Source organism: Schistocerca americana, chromosome 2 (genome assembly GCF_021461395.2).
Source record: "Schistocerca americana isolate TAMUIC-IGC-003095 chromosome 2, iqSchAmer2.1, whole genome shotgun sequence".
Classification (NCBI taxonomy): Eukaryota; Metazoa; Arthropoda; class Insecta; order Orthoptera; family Acrididae; genus Schistocerca; species Schistocerca americana.
In genome coordinates this window covers 70,404,937-70,426,013 of record NC_060120.1, presented here as the reverse complement: position 1 = coordinate 70,426,013, position 21,077 = coordinate 70,404,937, and the positions used below count along the sequence as shown (strand labels likewise).

At 42.1% G+C, this 21,077-nt stretch overlaps 1 protein-coding gene across 4 annotated transcripts in view; it reads left to right on the top strand.

The window, feature by feature from the left end:
- The first annotated feature begins 204 nt into the window (after window positions 1–204).
- Window positions 205–21,077, top strand: part of LOC124596272 (tRNA 2'-phosphotransferase 1) — a 69,471-nt gene continuing 48,598 nt past the window's right edge. Inside the window, exons 1-2 of one of the 4 annotated variants that reach the window (XM_047135351.1) lie at window positions 205–404; window positions 14,139–14,425. The gene's annotated coding sequence lies outside the window, so the exon portion shown is untranslated. Of the gene's footprint in view, window positions 405–3,159; window positions 3,315–14,138; window positions 14,426–21,077 lie in introns of all 4 variants that reach the window. The other 3 variants (XM_047135349.1, XM_047135350.1, XM_047135348.1) reach the window with 3 other exon arrangements.

Here is a 21,077-nt window from a genome sequence, read left to right as displayed (position 1 = left end):
AATCCAGCTCGCAAGTTATTCAGGTTTTTTTTTCACACTCCACCCTGAAGAGAATAGAAATGCACCGTGCCATACAAATCGCGGATATTAATTGTATATATAGTATAGATGTAGATACAATAACGATGATCGAGAACGTCGTTTTTAGCGATTGGTGGGGCAACCGTTGCAGCAGTGTGTGTCTGTGTGTGAATGAAGCAATGTCTTTGGCGTGACGAAAATAAACATAGGTGTTTTTGGATCGTGTTAATTGAGAGTTCTGCAGAATTAACAATATTTAATCAAATTTGGTGATCTGAAGCTGTGTTTCGAAGATGAGAAAAAATCAGTCATTGAAATGTGATAAATTAATTTACATTTAGCTCAGTTTGTAAAGTTGTTCTCAGGCACGAATCATAAGCAAGGTAATGAACGAACAATTCGCTTGAAAGTGTGAAGTTCTTACCATAAAGTGCCTTAGTATGACGGGAGGAAACGACGCTGGTACTTTGTTTCCCACCCCGCATTCCGCTTGCTGCAGAGCGAAATGACACAAAGAAATGTCAACAAGTTTACATCCGGTACCAGAAAATGTGTATAGGCCTATATACGTTAACGTCACTATTACGACAAATACCGACATGTGTGAATATCACAGGGCTGTGATTCCCCGATAAGCGTAAACTGATAAGTTTCGAGGATAGTTGGTCCGGCATTATCAGACGACGAACGTACACATTATTAGCAAAGATGTAATATTTTTGCCACGTTATTGTATAGAATTTAGACAGCGCTTTAATGGGAATATCATTAGTTTAAGCTTAAATTCTGCCCCAGGAACATTTTTTCTTTCTTCAGTATGTTATGTAATGTTGCTTGCACCATTTCTGTACAAGCTATCTCAAGACTAATTATAGATAAGATTCAGTTAAGAGATTTGTAGCCCAGCTAATTGCTTCGATAATAAAACTACAACCAGTTTGAAGTTAATCGTTTTCTTGAAGGACGTTTGTCAGTGTTCATATACATTATCTTAGAAAAAGTGTGGCAGCTTATTGTGCCACAACTTTTGGCAGCACGGTTTAATTTTCCTGAATAAAATACAAGCAATTATAGGTTTTCCTGCGTAGACAATCATTTATACGTTTTCGGAAAATTGTGGAAAATTCCAAATACTGGTATCAGATTTCTGTACAGCGTTAGTTTCATTAAACATCCACCATATAACTGAATGCAGTGTATAGGCCTAATGAGAAATTCAGCTTCTATGAAAGACTATGCAAGCTCTGATTATACAAGAGAATCACAGAAAGATGCTGAGCGTGTTGAGAGCTTTGCTGAAAACACTAATGTTTACTTGTAGGCTTCATCCTATAAACCATAGGACTCACATTCGGGAGGACGACGGTTCAATCCCGTCTCCAGACATCCTGATTTAGGTTTTCCGTGATTTCCCTAAATCGTTTCAGGCAAATGCCGGGATGGTTCCTTTGAAAGGGCACGGCCGATTTCCTTCCCAATCCTTCCCTAACCTGAGCTTGCGCTCCGTCTCTAATGACCTCGTTGTTGACGGGACGTTAAACACTAACCACCACCACCACCGCTATAAACCATATAATGCAAAACAGGAAGGAAATCAGCAGTCAATCTCAACTCAAGCAGTACTTCATTGCAGATCTAGATATCAGTATAGAATAGCTATCATTAGAATATAAGAATTAAAAAGGAACTGGACATTGAATGACATAAAAGAGGATTGGTATCACAGTAATACAGAACAGGGACTTTATAATAAGGAACACACCGTTTCAAGTGAGTCACGTAGGTTAAAAAAGCTTCTAACTGCACATGTTGTTACACCACCTCAGCACGTATATAGCTTAGTTCAAACTGAGTCAGCTGCTTACAGACCTGTACAACCACCCAAGATGCACATTATATAGGATGAACAACTTTCTCTACCCAATGAAGTATATAACCATTGTTCAAACAAATTTTGTATATAAAATTAAAGTAGACTGATAGCGTTTATTGTATAACAACAATTTTGCATAAAATAAATTACAAAGTAAGGTAATCACTGGCAATGACTTACTGGAACAATGCAGTGAACTTGATGCGACAAATGTGAATTAAAATTAATGTTAAAACTTTTTTCAAAAAAATCCTTAACCATGTTTGAAAGCTTGACATTACAGAAGCATTCAATTCCACCATCTGTTTTGATCCATGACACCATCAATATGGTGGAAACGGCTAGTTACAGCGTATACAATATGGCGACTATGACATCTTTACACAGCACTATTATAAATCAAATAACATCAAAAAAATTTAAATTACAACATTCTGCTTAACCAACAAAACCCCAGGAACTGGACATTTCCCCTGACCTGTATAGGTCAACTGCAGCTCTTGATCCCAATAAGAAACAATACCCACATTTTTGGAAGGTGGAATCGGACATTTCCCTTGACCATATAGCTCAAGTGCAGCTATCAATACCAAAAACATCAAATACCCAATATCCACAACATTAATTAAAACACAACTGACCTACATAAATACACAACAGACAAAACATCAAAATTACCATAGAATAAAAGCAAAGCAAAAATTACTTACCGACAAAAGCTTCCAGCAATACCACATGGGTTGGCCACCACACGCATGCGTGCGTGCATGCACACACATGCGCACAAAGATGCACCCACATTATGCCACCAATGACCTAAACTCAAAACCATGTTAGCATGATGACAATCAAAATTCAGATGAACCCAATACCACATGTGGAACTCAGCACAGCCACATCTACCACCAGAGGGCACCATCACGTACAACAACACAATATGTACAAACCCAACCAACTCATAAACAATGCGCCATAGTGACGTCACAGACACCACCCCCAATACGTCACGGATCAAAACAGACGGATGGAATTATATGCTTCCAGTAACCCGAAACCTTGGTATAATCGGATCACAGTTATTATCTTTTATTTTATTTTACAACGTGTTGCACTCCACGTAATAAGATCATAATGAACTTGGAGTTATGGGTGTTGAATGACACGACATACAATAAAGCTTGGTATAACATGTTTGTTGAGAATTCTGTGAAATATGTGATGTCCTGAATTGATGTTAATAACATTATTGTCTATGATGATGTCAGTGGTTACAGCAAAACTGAGCTAATTTTGCAGAAGACCTCAGGTGACAAAAAATTTCAATCTTGTCTTGGAGATCTAAAAATCTGCTCATCTCACATCTAAGTAGCAACATCAAATGTGATGTCAAATTTGGAACAGTGTGTCCACAAGCAGTCAGGTAGGCAGAAAAATTAGATTTTGTACTAGGCTACAGCCTTTCTTCCCAATGCGTCGTGTTCACTAAATCTCGCTTCAAGTCATTTTCCAGTTTGTCCACATAACCCGGCATCACAGTCTGGACATTCTAATTTATAAACAACTGACTCATGACAAATACTTCTTTTGTCAATGCTACTAACTAAGCTTCAACCAAGGTTATTTGTGGTCAGAAATGAGACTGTAGTTTTATGCTTTTTAAAAACTGATGGCACTTTCATACTAATTGTACCATAGTATGTTAAACAAATATATTTGCTGTTGCTGTCTTTTACTTTTCTGCTCACAACAGGTGTAACTCCTTGTTGACTTTTAACTTCAGTTTTGTTATACATACATCAAAAAAAGTTTTGCGTCACCCTGGTTCCCAGAACTTCTGAAGATAGGTGTTGCCTGTGGATATTGTATCACAGACACAGTCCCTTTGACTGTTAATCCTGCCCAAAGATGTAAACAACCATGCATGGGCAGCACCTATTAGACAGAGGGGGGTCCCACAGCCTATCACTTCCAGTCATTCCACCAGGAAGCAAGTATATGTCTCGTGTTGTCTGTAGTTCAATACTGATCGCGTCCGCATTGTTACTTTGTGCCAGGAAGGGTGGGATTACGGAAGTGTCTGATTCCACCCGTCTGCTCTGACCCATGACGTCATCAGTATGGCGGAAATGGCTATTCTAAGTGCCTCCAATATGGCACCTATGATGTCACTTCATACACATGGCAACTAACATGAAAATACATATAAATAAGACAATAACATCTTCCTCTTAAAATACAATCAAACTAATGAGACAACCGCAGGAAATTGGGGTTTTTTGGGAACAAGCTACATATAACAGTAAAAATACACGCCATGATCCCAAAACACACAAAAAGACAAACAAAAAAGTAATTACAAGAATCTATAGGAATCGGACACTTCCTTCCCTGACAGTACCAACACCTACAGCAAAAACTACGGAAATTGGAATCAGACATTTCCCTTGACCAAGAGCACAGGAAGACTTTAGTGCCATAAAACTGAACGACAAGTGTACTAACAAACAATCATAAATTGAAAATATTTTCAATAATCATTTTTTAAATGTTGTGGAGAAAATAGGATCTAGATCTTCACTAGAAGAGGCAAGGCTACTAATAGAAGAGGCCATACCTGTGAAGTTTGAAACAACTGTAATTCCACCAACCTCTCCCTCTGAAATCAGTAAAATAATAAACTCACTGAAAAGTAAAAGCTCTTACGGAATTGATGGCATTTCCAGCAAGGTACTTACAGCTTGTTCCCCACAGATAAGTAGGATTCTCAGCCACGTATGTAATAGCTCTTTGGAGCAGGGTGTTTTCCCCGATAGACTGAAATATGCCATTGTAAAACCATTGCATAAAAAGGGGGATACGTCGGATGTCAACAACTACCGCCCAATCTCTCTTCTGACAGCTCGGTATCAAAATTTTTTGAGAAAGTAATGTATTCAAGAGTAGCCTCCCATATTTGTAAAAATAAAGTACTAACAAAATGTCAGTTTGGTTTTCAAAAAGGCTTTTCAACAGAAAATGCTATATACACTTTCACTGATCAAATATTAAATGCTCTGAATAACCGGACATCACCCATTGGTATTTTTTGTGATTTCTCAAAGGCCTTTGATTGTGTAAATCATGGAATTCTTTTAGATAAGCTTAATCATTATGGTTTGAGGGGGGCTTAATTCATACTTAACTGGAAGAATGCAGAAAGTTGAAATAAGTGGTTCATGTAATGTTAAAACAACAACTGATTCCTCAAACTGGGGTGCTATCAAGTACGGGGTCCCACAGGGTTCTGTCTTAGGTCCTTTACTGTTCTTGATATACATTAACGACTTACCATTCCACATTGATGAAGATGCAAAGTTAGTTATTTTTGCTGATAATACAAGTATAGTAATAACATCCAAAAACCAAGAACTAAGTGATGTAATTGTAAAGGATGTTTTTCACAAAATTATTCAGTGGTTCTCAGCACATGGTCTCTCTTTAAATTTTGATAAAACACAGTATATACAGTTCCGTACAGTAAATGGCACAACTCCAGTAATAAATATAGACTTTGAACAGAAGTCTGTAGCTAAGGTAGACTTTTCAAAATTTTTAGGCGTGTCCATTGATGAGAGGTTAAACTGGAAGCAACACATTGATGGTCTGCTGAAACGTCTTGAGTTAAGCTACGTATGCTATTAGGGTTATTGCAAATTTTGGTGATAAGAATCTCAGTAAATTAGCTTACTATGCCTACTTTCATTCACTGCTTTCATATGGCATCATATTCTGGGGTAATTCATGGTTGAGTAGAAAAGTATTCATTGCTCAAAAGCATGTAATCAGAATAATTGCTGGAGCCCACCCACAGTCATCCTGCAGACATCTATTTAAGGATCTAGGGATCCTCACAGTAACCTCACAGTATATATATTCACTTATGAAATTTGTTGTTAATAATCCAGCCCAGTTCAAAAGTAATAGCAGTGTGCGTAGCTATAACACCAGGAGAAAGGACGATCTTCACTATGCAGGGTTAAATCTGACTTTGGCACAGAAAGGGGTAAATTATGCTGCCACAAAAGTCTTTGGTCACCTACTAAACAGCATCAAAAGCCTGACAGATAGCCAACTAATATTTAAAAATAAATTAAAAGAATTTCTAGATGACAACTCCTTCTACTCATTGGCTGAATTTTTAGATATAAATTAAGGGGGAAAAAACAAAACAAAAAAACTTAAACATTAGTGTCATGCAATATTTTGTGTAGTGTAATATCTTGTACAGACATCTTTTATTAACCTGACACGTTCCACATCATTATTAAGTGTCGTATTCATGATCTATGGAACAAGTATTAATCTAATCTAAAACACCAACACCTACATATAAAACTACGAAAATTGGAATCAGTCATTTCCCTTGACCTCGCACCACCATCGTGCACATCTTGTGAATGATTTCCTTCAGGATAAAGACATTGCTTGATTAGAGTGGCCAGCATGTTTTCCAGAGATGAACCCTATTGAACATGCCTGGGATGGATTGAAAAGGGCTTTTTATGGACGATGTGACTCACCAACCACTCTGAGGGATCTATGCCAAATTGCCATTGAGGAGTGGGACAATCTCGACCAACAATGCCTTGATGAACTTGTGGATAGTATGCCACGACGAATACAGGCATGCATAAATGCAAGAGGACATGCTACTGGGTATTATAGGTACCGGTGTGTACAGCAATCTGGACCACCACCTCTGGAGGTCTCACTGTCTGGTGGTGGTACAACATGCAACATGTGGTCTCCATGAGCAATAAAAAGGGCAGAAATTATGTTTATGTTGATCTCTATTCCAATTTTCTCTACAGGTTCTGGAACTCTTGGAACCGAGGTGATGCAAAACTTTTTTTGATGTGTGTAAATATTACTCACATGATACTGTGGATAATATTCACTTTTGCAATATGCTAGATAATATCTTACTGCTTTACACTCTGCCTGTGATAATGGGAGCTTAAATAGACAGTTAATAGCAAACTTAAAAACCCATTTCTATGCTGACTCGGGTGGTGTTTAAATGAAGGTATACAAAACTATTATTACAAGTGTTTTTCTGGAAAACACCAAAGGCATGTTTCCCATTTTCACTCCAAATATAAAATATATTAGTTTCCACATCACATGTAAGTTTGATTTTGTCATGTAAACCATTAAACTTTGCAAAAGATGTATTATTGTTGCATTTTATTAACAAAAGTGTGTCATCTATATATCTAAAACATTCTGCCAGTCTGAGATTTTCAAGGAAAAAAACTTGTTTTCAAGGTAATTAATAAAAATATCGGCTAGCTGGTCAGAAATGGAACTTGCCACACTCAGCCCATCCACAAATTTAAAAACAGCAGATCATAGTCTCATAAATCTCATTCCAAGCTAGCCTGTTTTGTTCCTAATAATTTCAAAAGGGCTGCCCAACAATATGTTAGTATGCAAGTCTACTATGCCCAAAGACACAAATTTCAGATCTGCAGTTTCCATTATATCATTAATGTACTCAATAATTCATAACTGTCCCTGACTGAATATTGGTGATTGTACAGGAAGTGTTTCTTTTGAAAAATTCAGGCATTTTCTAGTAACTTTGCTGAAGGATCCTCCTGTCTCATCAACGTTGGCCTGACCAGCAGATGTTTGTCAGATTTAGCACCCTAGGGTAAAAACCAACTTTTGGTTCGCTGTGTGCACCAACATCAGCAAACTGACCTACTAATCTCAGAATTTTTTGTTATCATGCATTAGCCTTGTTTCATTCACTATTTTATTCATTGTTTCCCTACAACAACAAACAAAAGATCAAACATTAAAGGAGTAACAAGCATTGCCAACTCAAAATGCAGCGTATACAAATCGTCATTAATCTTCTGCTTCTGAATAAACATTTCCCTAATTTCTCTTCTCATAATGAACTCTTCGCATTTGCATCTGCAAAAGTAGCACATTTTTCTTGTAACTGTTATAACATCAAGTTGAACACATATATTTCAAAAACGACACAACACATGTAAGGCGCAGAGCAAGTAGACAAAGTAAGACATGTGTACACGGTAACATTTAAATCACCACTGAGTCCAAGTCTAGTGGCCGCTGGCTGGCTGGCTGCTTAGGTGGCGCGGCTGCTGCATGGGTGGCAGACAGCGCCGCACGTAGCGGACGCGTGTAACTGCGCGGCGGCACTTTGAAAGATCGGCGAGTCACAACATTTTTCCCCCCTTTGAATTTTTTGCACTGCTCTTCATGGAGGTGGCCTGTAGATTGCTAACGTCCATAGGTGTTTGACTGGCCGTAAAGTCTTGAGGAGGAGGCTTTCCGTACGGACGGAAGTGTCCCCGATGATAATGGGTCGAGATGACAGGAGACGTAGGGGTCAAATCTGCTGGGTCCCTGTGCACCAATCTACCCATTGCGGCAAGTCTGGTTGTTATAACAGGAGGCATGGGCGATGTGTCGGTGACCATAGGAGAAGTAGGCACGTTAGAGTTGCTCCGACAGATGATGATCATCCGGTTCCTGCATGGGCACGTCTCCTGGTAGTGTCCGTTCTTGTGCTGGCACCGATATGATGGTGACAGGGGTGCGTTGTGAGTAATGAGAGGTGCCAAGATCCCGAGCGTCAGGTAGAGTCGAATGTGGTGTAGTGGCATTCGGAACAGGCCTTGCCGGCACACAAGGCCGAAGCTGGTCCAAATGACGCACTGCAACACCTGTGTCCATCTGGATTTCATACAGGCGTCGGCCACGGTGATGTAAGATGCGGCCAGGACTCCATTTTGGCTGCTTGCCATATCCCCGTACCCATACAAGGTCACTGGCCGTGAACTGGCCAAGTGAAGGCACCCGCGGCCATGAGGTGGAAGGCCGCAGAAGATGAAGTAGCGTGCGGGGCTGTCTGCCATGTAAGAGCTCTGCCGGGCTGTTGTCGCCCATGGGGGTGAAACGGTAAGAAGCCAGAAATTGGAGAAGCGCATCATCAGCAGCAGAAGAAGTCAGGAGTTTCCGCATCTGAGCCTTAAAGATGCGGACCAGTCGTTCAGCCTCACCATTTGACTGTGGATGGAATGGAGGGCTCGTGACACGCATGACGCCGTGACGGGCACAAAAATTCGGAAGAGGCAAATTGCGGACCGTTACCAGTAACAAGAGTAGAGGGAAGGCCTTCCAAAGAGAAAATGCGAGCTATAGCATTGGTGGTTGCCGCGGTGGTAGGTGACGTGCAACGGACAATGAAAGGAAAGTTAGAGTAGGCGTCAATAACGAGAAGCCAATAAGTACCTAAAAAAGGTCCCACAAAGTCAGCATGAATACGCTCACAGGGCTTCTCAGGCAAAGGCCACGGTGACAAAGATGACTTCGGGCGGCGGCCTGTGATGCACAAGGGCCACAGGCAGCGACCATGTGTGCGATTTCAGAGTCGATGCTGGGCCAGTGCACATGACAACGCGCCAGAGATTTTGTGCGAGAGACACCCCAGTGCCCTTGGAGAAGGAGGCGCAAGTCCGGAGCATGCAAAGATGCAGGTACCACAACACGCGGCGAATCATTTTCGGTGCAAAGGAGGATAACACCATCCCTAGCCGTGAGGCGGTAACACAAAGCAAAGTAGTTCCGCAATGGATCAGAAGTCTTAGCGGACGGATGATCTGGCCAACCCTTCTGAATACAGCGTAAAACCTGGGAGAGGGTAGGATCAGAACCCGTAGCAGCCACCAGCCAGTCCCCGGTGATGGGGAACCCGTCCACAACCCGCTGCTCGGCAACATCCAGGTGGAAACACAAAAGTTTGTCCCTATTGAATGCCAGATCAGGACCCATGGGAAGGCGAGACAGTGCATCAGCATTCGCATGGTGAGCTGTCGGCCAGAAATGAATCTCATAATTGAAACGAGACAAGTAAAGAGCCCAACGCTGGAGGCAGTGTGCAGCCTTGTAGGGAAGCGACGTTGATGGATGAAACAAGGAAACAAGTGGTTTGTGGTCCGTAACAAAATGAAATTTGGATCCATAAAGAAAAACACCAAACTTATGGAGAGCATAAATAATGGCCAAAGCTTCTTTTTCAATTTGAGAATATTTTCGTTGGGCATCCTTGAGCGTTTTGGAGGCATAAGCAATGTGTTGTTCAGAACCGTCAGAAAAACGGTGCGCAAGGACTGCACCAACCCCATATTGAGAGGTGTCCGTGGCAAGAACGAGATGTTGGCCAGGTCGATAAGTAGCCAGGCACGGGGCCTGTTTCAGCATAGTCTTCAATTTCTGGAAAGCCGCATCGCATGACGCGGACCAGTGAAAGGGCATGTTTTTATGCAACAGGCGATACAACGGCTGAGCCACCGAAGCCGCAGATGGTAAAAACTTGTGATAGTATGCTATTTTCCCCAAGAAGGCCTGCAGTTCCTTAACAGATGTAAGGCAAGGAAGGGCATCGATTGCAGCGACAGTTTGCTGACGCGGACGAATACCATCCCGAGAGAGTTGGAACCCCAAGTACGTGATAGATGCCTGAAAAAATTGTGATTTCTGAAGATTACACTTCAGACTGGCAGTCTGTAAGACATGAAAAAGTGTGCGGTGATTCTGAAGATGTTCTTCAGTGGTGGAGCCAGTGACAACAATGTCGTCCATGTAATTTATACACCCAGGGACAGGGAGCAATAATGGTTCCAAGAATCGCTGAAAGAGAGCAGGGGTGCTGGCAACCCCGAATGGCAATTGTTGGTATTGATAGAGGCTGAAAGGCGTGTTAAAGACCAGAAACTGCTGGAAAGCAGCGTCGAGAGGAAGTTGATGATAAGCTTCTGACAGGTCAATTTTAGAAAAATACTGGCCTCCAGCAAGTTTAGTGAACAATTCTTCAGGTCCGGGCATAGGGCTAGTGTCGATGAGGCATTGAGCATTTACAGTGGCTTTGAAATCGCCACAGAGACGAATATCACCATTGGGCTTAGCAATGACAACGATAGGAGAGGACCACTCACTTGAAGTGACAGGAAGCAAGACCCCTGAAGCAGTGAGACGGTCCAGCTCCCATTTGACCCGATCACGAAGGGCCACAGGAATGGGCCGAGCCCAAAAAAACTTAGGCCGAGTGGTGGGTTAGAGTGTGATATGAGCTTCAAAGTCGTTTGCACGGCCTAACCCAGGAGAAAAAAGGGACGAAAATGTCATTGACAAGGAATCCAATTGAGCATAAGGAATGGCATCAGAGACGATATTGACAGAGTCATGTATGAAGAATCCAAAAACGCGAAAGGCATCAAAACCAAAAAGATTTTTCACGCTACTATGGTCGACCACAAATATGGTAACAGTGCGAACGACGGATTTGTAAGATATCTCAGCATTAAATTGTCCCACGAGAGAAATCTCCTGTTTATTGTACATCCGTAATTGCCGAGTGACAGGTGATAGGATTGGAGAACCCAACTGAAGATACGTCTGAGAATTGATGATAGTGGCAGCAGAATCAGTATCCACCTGCATGCAAACATCCCGACCAAGGATTTGGACAGTGAGGAATAACTTCCCTGAAAGGGAAGAAGTACCATTGACAGACAACACAGAAGCAGAATCAGCGTCACGGTCATGAACATCAGGTATGTGGTCGGATTTGCAAACGGATGACACATGACCCTTCTTTTTGCAATTGTGACACACGGCCCAACGCTGGGGACAATCCTCCCGTGAATGTTTCGCAAAACACCGTGCAGATGAAGGAAGTTGCCGGAGGTTTTGCTGCAGTTTCTTAGAGGTTTGTTTACGGTTAGATCGAGGCTGCGCTTGGGAGTGTACTGTGGCTACATCGGCCGGCGGGGACACACCGCACGCGTCGTCAACAGCGCACAGAGGTTGTATTTCCCCGACCTCACCCGATGCCTCTATTTGCGCTCCAGCGGCGCGAGAAATTTCAAACGACTGCGCGATGGATAGGACTTCATCTAGAGTCGGATTTGCCAACTGAAGGGCACGTTGCCTAAATTCTTTGTTGGGCGCCAACCGAATAATAGCATCCCGTACCATGGAATCGGCGTAGGATTCTTTGTGAACTTCAGTAACAATTGTCGTTGCCCCCGCCCTCAGTTATATAGTCTGCTGATGCTCATCAGCCATTGATAAGACTTTCTGTAATAATGTGAATGAAATTCTACAGGTACAGCTCAACAACTGTCAGTAGATTTTCTGTGATAATGACAATGAAATTCTAGATATACGGCTCAGCAAATGCACAGGAAAAGAATTAGATGTAATAGGCATCATAAGGTAGGAAATGGGATGACAGTACAGGTGAGAAACCCTTGGATTGTGGGAACCTGGCAAAAAGAAGGGTACAAGTAAAATACTTGGGGAAGACCTAAACATGGCACAGAAGGATTGGAAAGGAAATATGAACTTGCAGGACTGGAATCAACTTGTAGAAAATGGGACGATCTGGGGAGGGGCTATGAGCAGTTTGTTTCAGAAAATACAAGAAGTGGATGTTCTTCTGATAGAGCCTCTTGACATATAGCATAAAGTGGGTGTAATGTAGGGGATAAGTGTCCATAGGGCTGTAATAGTTTAAGTATGCCTAGAGAGCACAAGGCTGACCAAAAAAAGGTTTTAGGATACCACAAAGCAAAGGAGGGCGGGGGGGTCCAAATGATTATCTCGTTGCATCTGCTGCTGGATTATGCAGTTATCTAGACACGCTATTTCAGTGGTCCATCTAGCTGCCGTCTTCAGATGAGAATGTTGTCTGCTAACCTTGCCAGAAATGATTCACACCATGAGTGGTGGTCTTTTTATACCCCACAATGGAAAATTGTACTGAAATGCAGGAGGAGGATCTGCAGCGAATTGACGCATGGTGCAGCGAATGGCAATTGAATCTCAATGTAGACAAGTGTAATGGGCTGCGAATACATAGAAAAATAGATCCCTTATCATTTAGCTACAAAATAGCAGGTCAGCAACTGGAAGCAGTTAATTCCATAAATTATCTGGGAGTATGCATTAGGAGTGATTTAAAATGGAATGATCGTATAAAGTTGATCGTCGGTAAAGCAGATGCCAGACAGATTCATTGGGAGAATCCTAAGGAAATGCAATCCGAAAACAAAGGAAGTAGGTTACAGTACACTTGTTCGCCCACTGCTTGAATACTGCTCAGCAGTGTGGGATCCGTACCAGATAGGGTTGATAGAAGAGATAGGGAAGATCCAACGGAGAGCAGCGCGCTTCGTTACAGGGTCATTTGGTAATCGCAAAAGCATTGCGGAGATGATAGATAAACTCCAGTGGAAGACTCTGAAGGAGAGACGCTCAGTAGCTCGGTATGGGCTTTTGTTAAAGTTTTGGGAACATACCTTCACCGAAGAGTCAAGCAGTATATTGGTCCCTCCCATGTATATCTCACGAAGAGACCATGAGGATAAAATCAGAGAGATTAGAGCCCACACAGAAGCATACCGACAATCCTTCTTTCCACGAACAATATGAGACTGGAATAGAAGGGAGAACCGATAGAGGTACTCAGGGTACCCTCCGCCACACACCGTCAGGTGGCTTGCGGAGTATGGATGTAGATGTAGATGTAGAACAGCACTTATACCAAATGCCCTCTAATCCAAGTGAAGGTACAGTGCCCTGTGGTGAAAACTGGCAGACACAGTGGAGCGCTCTCCCGTACCTTTGACGGTACATTCTGCTGTTCAAGTCAACGACCATTATTTTTTAATGTTGGATAAAACAATAGTCCACATTTTACTTCATGTCCCTGTTTATGATGTCTGTTCAAAAAACTTCTGGAACACATAATTTGGATTGGATTGATTTGTGGGAGGAGACCAAACAGCAACGTCATCGGTCTCATTGGATTAGGGAAGGATGGGGAAGGAAGTCGGCCGTGCCCTGTCAAAGGAACCATCCTGGCATTTGGCCATTCATAATTTCACGGCGATAATGTGTTGGAGCAAAATGCGATTGGCACACTTGCACATGTCTGTGTTTAATGTGTAACTGCCAGAACTTTCATTGTTGCATGTCTATTAGTTAGTGTTCAGTGCTTTAATGAATAGAATATTGTGCTGCACAGTTCACGAATTTCAAGACGGCAGAGTTTGAGAAGCAATGTGCCTGCATTAACTCTTGTGTGAAATACACCAAATGATGTAGAAAGCCTATGGTGATGGGTGTTTAACATACATGGTGTTACGAATTGTTCATACAGTTTAAAAATGGCCAGCTGGAAGTTAAACATGACCATCATTCAGGACATCCTTTGACATCTACTAACGATGCTCATGTCAGGAATGTCAACAAAATTGTGTGTGCTAATTGAAGACTGACTGTACAAGAGGTTGCAGAAGGATGTGACATTTCAGTTGGATCAGGTCATAAAATCCTGACACAGCATCTTGGAATGCATTGTGTTGCCACCAAGTTTGTCCCACGACTCGTGTGAAGAGCAGAAAGAACTTCATCTTGCAGTCTGTGAAGAGCTTTTGGATCGTGCAGGTGAGTGTGAGATGTTGCTTAGGCGAATCATAACTGGTGATGAGCTGTGGGTCTACAGTTATTATCTTGAGACCAAGGTTCAGTTTTCACAGTGGGCCGGGAAATGTTCTCCAAGACCAAAAAAAGCTCATCAGGTCAAGTCAAATGTCAAAACTGTATTGATAGTTTTCTTTGACTTTGAAGGATTATTTCATCATGAATTCGTGCCACAGGGACAATCTGTTAATTGATGGTACTATCGGGACGTGTTGTGATGCCTGGAGAAAATGTGAGAAGGAAATGGCATGAAATGTGGCTAGACAATTCATGGCTTGTTCACCATGATAACACACCCACACATTCATCCCTGTTGGTGCATAACTATTGCACAAAAAAAATGAAATCACTGTATTGCCTCGTCCTTCATACTCTTCAGACCTGGCCCCTGCAGACTTTTTTTTTATTTCCAAAGCTGAAAACCCTGTTGGAAGGACGAAGATTTGCAATGATAAATGAGATAAAAGAAAATTCGCAGACGGCACTTCACATGATCCAGCAAGAGGCATACCAAGACTGCTTCCGGAAGTGGAAATGGTGTTGGGATCTGTGCATCAATTGTGGAGGAGAGTATTTTGAAGGAGACCATGCACAGTAAAAAAGTGTCAGAATAGAACAGTTTTGTAGACAAAATTCTGGAATTTTTTGAACAGACCTTGTATAACAGATAGATGTTGATTTTTTCAGAGTTTTTATAAGGGAAATCATGTGGTACTGCTAACAAAACTCCAATTACTGGACTTGGATGAAAGAGTAGTGAGTTCGGTGACAGAACACCTATAGCAGAGAAAACAGAAGATGAGGACAGGAGACCACTGATTTATGTCAACAATATTGGAGAAGACGTAAATTCAGAGATAAGGCTATTTGCTGATGTCATAGTAGTTTACAAGGAAGTAAAAAACGTTACAGGATTCTGAGATTCTGCAGAAAGACCTAGAATTGATCAGAAATTGGATCCAGAGAAATGGGATGTTGGAAAATCCAGAGAAGAGCCAGTTGGCCACCTTGTTAAATAGCAGGAGTGCCGTAAGATATAAGGGTCATTCAGTAAGTCTCTTGGAAAAAAATATTTTTCAACATATTCCCCTTTTAACACACTACATTTTTTCAAGTGTTGCCCCAACTTTTTTTAAGCTGTCCAGAAAGTTGGATTTCAAAAGGTCTGCATAATAGGCATCTGTTTGGGCAATGACCTGCTCATTTGACATGTACTGTCGTCTGATGAGCCATTCTTTCAAGTTTGGAAAAAGAAATCATGGGGGGGCCAAAACCAGTGCATACAGTGGATGTTGCAATAATGTGAACTTTTGTTCCATAAATTTCTTCATGTACGAGCCCACAACCTCAATATCTCATTTTGACCACCATAGCCCATCAGTTTTATTCCTTTAATGTGTAAAAGTACAGTGTATGCTGTTAAATTAATATGCGAGGACTAGTAAGGTAGCTGTCAGTAAGTTTTCTGCATACGTGAAGTGTTGTAAAAGTTGTGATTTTTAGCTGATTGGTATGTGCAAGACCATAATGTGATGTTCAACACATTTATGTGTGGGAACAAATGTCTGTTCTCACATAACAAAAGAAGTCTTTTAAAGGTGACACATTTATCACCAATATCATGTAAGTAATTTAAACAACAATTGCAATGTTCAAGCATAATGTCGTTCACTAATGTGTCTTACCTATTTACTGCACTTTTGGTATTATATTGCAGACATTACAAAGTGGCCTAAGGCTGAAAATGGGCAGTAATGTAATTTATATGCATGGTAGATTGAAGGAATAAAACTGACAGCCTATGATGGTTACAGTAGTTCCATGATTTAAATCCATAATTTTGGCCATCAAAACTTCACAGCTGTGAATCTGTGCTTTGTCATGATGCAAGGAGTATCTTTTTCAAATGAGGACTTTTGATTTCTTTGCTTAGCTGGTGTAATAACGATGCATAATACTCTCCAGTCAGCCCTTTTTCAAGTAATTGATGCAGATGATTCTGCATGCATCCTAGAAAACTGTGACCATCACCTAATCGGACAACTTCGTTTCTGGAGTGTAATAGTGTACCGGTGTTTCATCTACAGTTACATATTGATGCAGGATTTCTATCAAAAAGTACCCAAATAGCCTCAGTGTCAACCTCACGATTGCATTTATTTTCCACTGAGAGCAAACACAGCACCCATCTTGCCGACATTTCTTTCACACCTAATTTCTCGTGCAAAATTAAAAGCACTGCATCTTGTGATGTGCCTCGGGTTCAACTATTTTGCACACTTTGATTTGTTGATCACTCGAGACTGTATCATTGGATTTTGTCAATCATTTTGTGGGTGCCCACTTCCATTGGTCTTCCCAAATGCTGTCCATCTTTTGTGGAGTATGACCACATTTAAACTTATTTATCCAATTGTAAACAGTTGCAAACACAGGAACAGATGTGCTGTGAACTTCAGTCAACTTATCTTTGATCTGTTTCAGTGTTAAGCCTTTTAAATAGAAATGTTTGAATACCTCTCGAAACTCACTTTTTTCCATGTTGCAAAATAAACATGAGAGCTTGTTGCTCCAGTCGACTGGGACAATTAAACCACTTGGTGGATAAAACTGCAGTTTTACCTGCTCTCTAGTGATAGAGGCCTACTCCCAGCAAAATGTTTCAACACTACATGCATCATCTCTTGGATTTTCTAAGGACTTAATGAATGACCATTACAGAAGTACAAGCTGGCACCTACAACATCACAGCGAGCCAACAATGCCGAAAGCTGAGAGTGGCAATGAATTCTGGGATATAACACACAGCTTAGGCAATAAACAAGGCATATAAGTCTCTGCGGATGTTAATGAGGGCTCTGAAAGTACAAGCAAGAGTACAAAGGAATATGCTGGAGGACTGTGGCATCCCCAGCAATGAGACGTGGCACAGCATATAGAAGGAGAGTAGCTGAGCAGCCAAGTGGTGTCACTGCAATGATTAAGAAATTGAAATGGGAATGTCACACACAAAGATGGGCAAGAGATTTGGTGGAATATGTCAAGCATATGTGGATGAAGATACATGAAAAACATAGGACAAATACTTGTCACTGATGGAGTGTATAAGAGAAGGAAAGACCATGAGTACAAAGTAAGTTTGAAATTATAAAAAACAATTCAGGCAAATTTTCTTACATTGATAAAGGAATGGAACAAATTACCAGGAGATATCATTCCCAGAAAGCACCACTAAACTTAATTACCTGGCCGAACAGTCCCAAAACACCAAAGATTAGGGGCAATAGGAAATGGGTAAACTTAGTTTTTACAATAAATTGTTGTATACTAGGGATATAGCATAATTATGCGATGCAAAAATTGTATGTACACCACCTAGAAATAGCCATATTTGTGAGCAAACAAAAAATTGTCTGTGTAAATAACATGACCCTGCTGGGGACAGCTACATGGTCCGGTCATATTAATGTGACCACTGCATGTGTTTGATGTCAACATATGGTAACCACTCACAGGCAACAAGTGGCGGCACTAACTCTAGTGGGTGCAAAAAGTGGGTAGGGGGGAGGAAGGACACACAAAAAAGGTGCAGATATTGTCATAATGCAGAAACTGGCCAAGGGCATGATCATTGGCTTTCAGGCTACGGGTGGAAGTATTTCTGAAATAGGTAATTACTGTGGTTAAAGTGTACCATGCATGTCAATTAGCATTTCCCAAAACTGGCACTGGGGGAACTATGGTGCCATAGATGACAGGGTGAAGATGTGTACAGGTGAGTAGATGTGCAACTGTTGAGCAAGTTACGACTCAGATGAACCAATGGGCTACTAACAGTGTCTTCTCAATGATTGTTCAGCAAATATTGCTGCGTGCGGGCCTCCCAGTAGGCACCTGGTCACCTGGTTGATGCACCCATGCTAACTGCTATTCATTGACAACAAAGGTTGGAATTTGCATGCCAATACTGCAACTGGACAACCACTGTGTGGAGACAGGTGGCCATCTCAGATGAATCGCATTTTATGCTCCATCACACAGATAGCCATTGGTACGTACAACACGAATTGCCTGAAAGCAAACACCCTGCAACAATCGTCTGAAGGGTCCAGTCCGGAGAAGAGAGCATTTCAGTCTGTTGAATGTTTTTGTAACATTCCTGGATGATCTTATCATTCTGGAAGGCACAATGGATCAACACAACTATGCATCTATGCTTGGAGACCTTGTCCACCCCTAAAAGCAGTTTTTTTTCATCAGCACATTGGCATCTACCAGCACGGCAACGCAATGTATCACATAGCTCCCAGTATACATGTGTGGTTTGAAGAGCACCAGGACGAGTTTATCATACTGCCCTGACCACCAATCTCCCTGGGTTTAATCCCAGTTGAGAATCTGTGGCCCATATTGACAAGGCTGTATGCACCGTGGCTCCCCAACTGAGAAACCTAGCGCAGCTGGCTGTGGCACTGGAGTCAGCGTGTCTCCACATGACTGATGGTACCTTCCAGAACACCACTGACACTCTTCCTGCACATCGTGCAGTGGTCCATGCTGCAAAATGTGGTCATTCAGGCTTTTGACAGGTGGTCACTAATGTTTCTGGACTGTGTACATTGTAGGATTTCCTGCACAGACGTAATCTACTGGTGGTTTCTTTGATCCTGAGAGCACACACAATGCTACTTCAGTATATTTAGTCTCGAGGCTCGTCGTCAAATGTTTGGAGTCTAGGAATTCTACATACTCGGTTTGCTAAAGAACATTTCAAACTAATCGTATTAATGAATTTTATTACAAAATGAAAAAGACAATACTTAACTTTGCAATCACATAGATGTGTTGCAAGCAAAGGGCAACATACAAAATAAGCAAGTTTCTTCAGTTTAACAATTCCTAAGTCTGTGTTACATAGTGTGTACAAGCAAAATAACTAGAGTTGACACTTCTATCCAAGTTGCTAGTGTTGAAGCTGCTGTTCAACTGGGGCAGCGCCAGTCAGTCACGGCACTTATGTCCTCTTCGTATAGGGGCTGCTGCTGTCGCATTGTCATCCTGGAGAGGGGTTGGTCAGCGTACGATTGGCTGACGTCTTCTTACAGCCATCTCTTTTCCTTCATTCCTAACTGGCATGCTGGCACTTGACTTTATACCATAACATTCCCCCTCCCTCCCTCCCCCCCTCCCCAAAGTGACGGACCATCGTCATATACGGAGCATGAGGAAGCAGGAGTGTGGATGTTCTGATGGACTGGAAGCTGTAGCTGCAAGGGACATCAGTCTTCCAGTCGTACCCCACCATCCAGCCTTTGCTGTGGTGGAAACATCCCCTGGAAAACGCCCAGAAGGGTACGTATACACCTACTGAGGCCTGTACCCAGGTGTGGAAGGTGTTGGGTGCTGCAGCCTGAGTGAGTCCAGCTCCATCAGTAGGACAAGAGAAGGTGAAGGCTCCATTTCCTTGGGGTCATCCCATGGTGTCGTGATGACACCCTCTAGCAGCTGCTGTGGCTGCACTGTCCTTGGGATCTATGCATCTGGGGAAGAGACACAGAAGGATCACCGTGCACATGACAGTGGTGAATTTGATTGTGATGTCAGTGCTGCAATCCGTCTGGGCCTGAAATGAGATACATGCATGCGCCAAGTTGACGAAGGATCTCACCTTGCGCCCAGCATCTGCTGCCACTAAAATTCCTAAAATACACAATATCATGCCATACTAGCGGTCTTCCTTTGGCGCCGGATGCTGGGGAAGGCGGCCTTGAAGCAATTCCGCTGACAATGGTCTGTCTTGTAATAGCGAATGATAGGAGGTGAGAAACAGTTGCAATGCTTGATCCCTGGTGTGTGATGTCAGTGCTGCAATCCGTCTGGGCCTGAAATGAGATACATGCATGCGCCAAGTTGACGAAGGATCTCACCTTGCGCCCAGCATCTGCTGCCACTAAAATTCCTAAAATACACAATATCATGCCATACTAGCGGTCTTCCTTTGGCCACTTACTGCTTGAAGGTTCTGACAAAATGTTCTGCTTCACCATTTGACTGTGGATGGAATGATGCAGTAGCTAGATGCTGTATGCCATTGCATTCATAGAATGTTTCAAATTCATTTGACATGAACTGAGGACTGTTGTCTGACACTATGACTTCAGGCAAATCTTCGATGCAAAAAATAGAGGACAACGCTTGATCTGTGCTACATGACATTGTCACAGCAACAGGAAACTTGCTCTAAGAGTCTATCACAATCAACCAACGAATATTCCAAAAGGGTCCCCCAATGTCTATGTGCATACATTGCCGTGGTGATTGCAACTTAGGCCAAGCAGAGAATTTTTGTGGTGGAGCAGACTGATTTTCTGCACATGTGTGACACTGTGACATTACCTGTTCTATTTGGGTGTCCCTTCCCTGCCAAGTACAGTGTTGACGCGATAACTGTTTCATACGAACAGTCCTCTAGGGTCCTTGGTGAAGTAACTGCAACACTTCTTTTTGCAAAGCTTTGGGGATCAACACACGTGATTGGCCATTGTCATTTTGAACAAAAATCACACCTTGCTGTATACCGAGGCTATGCTGGCATGCAAAGTATCAGCACACTACA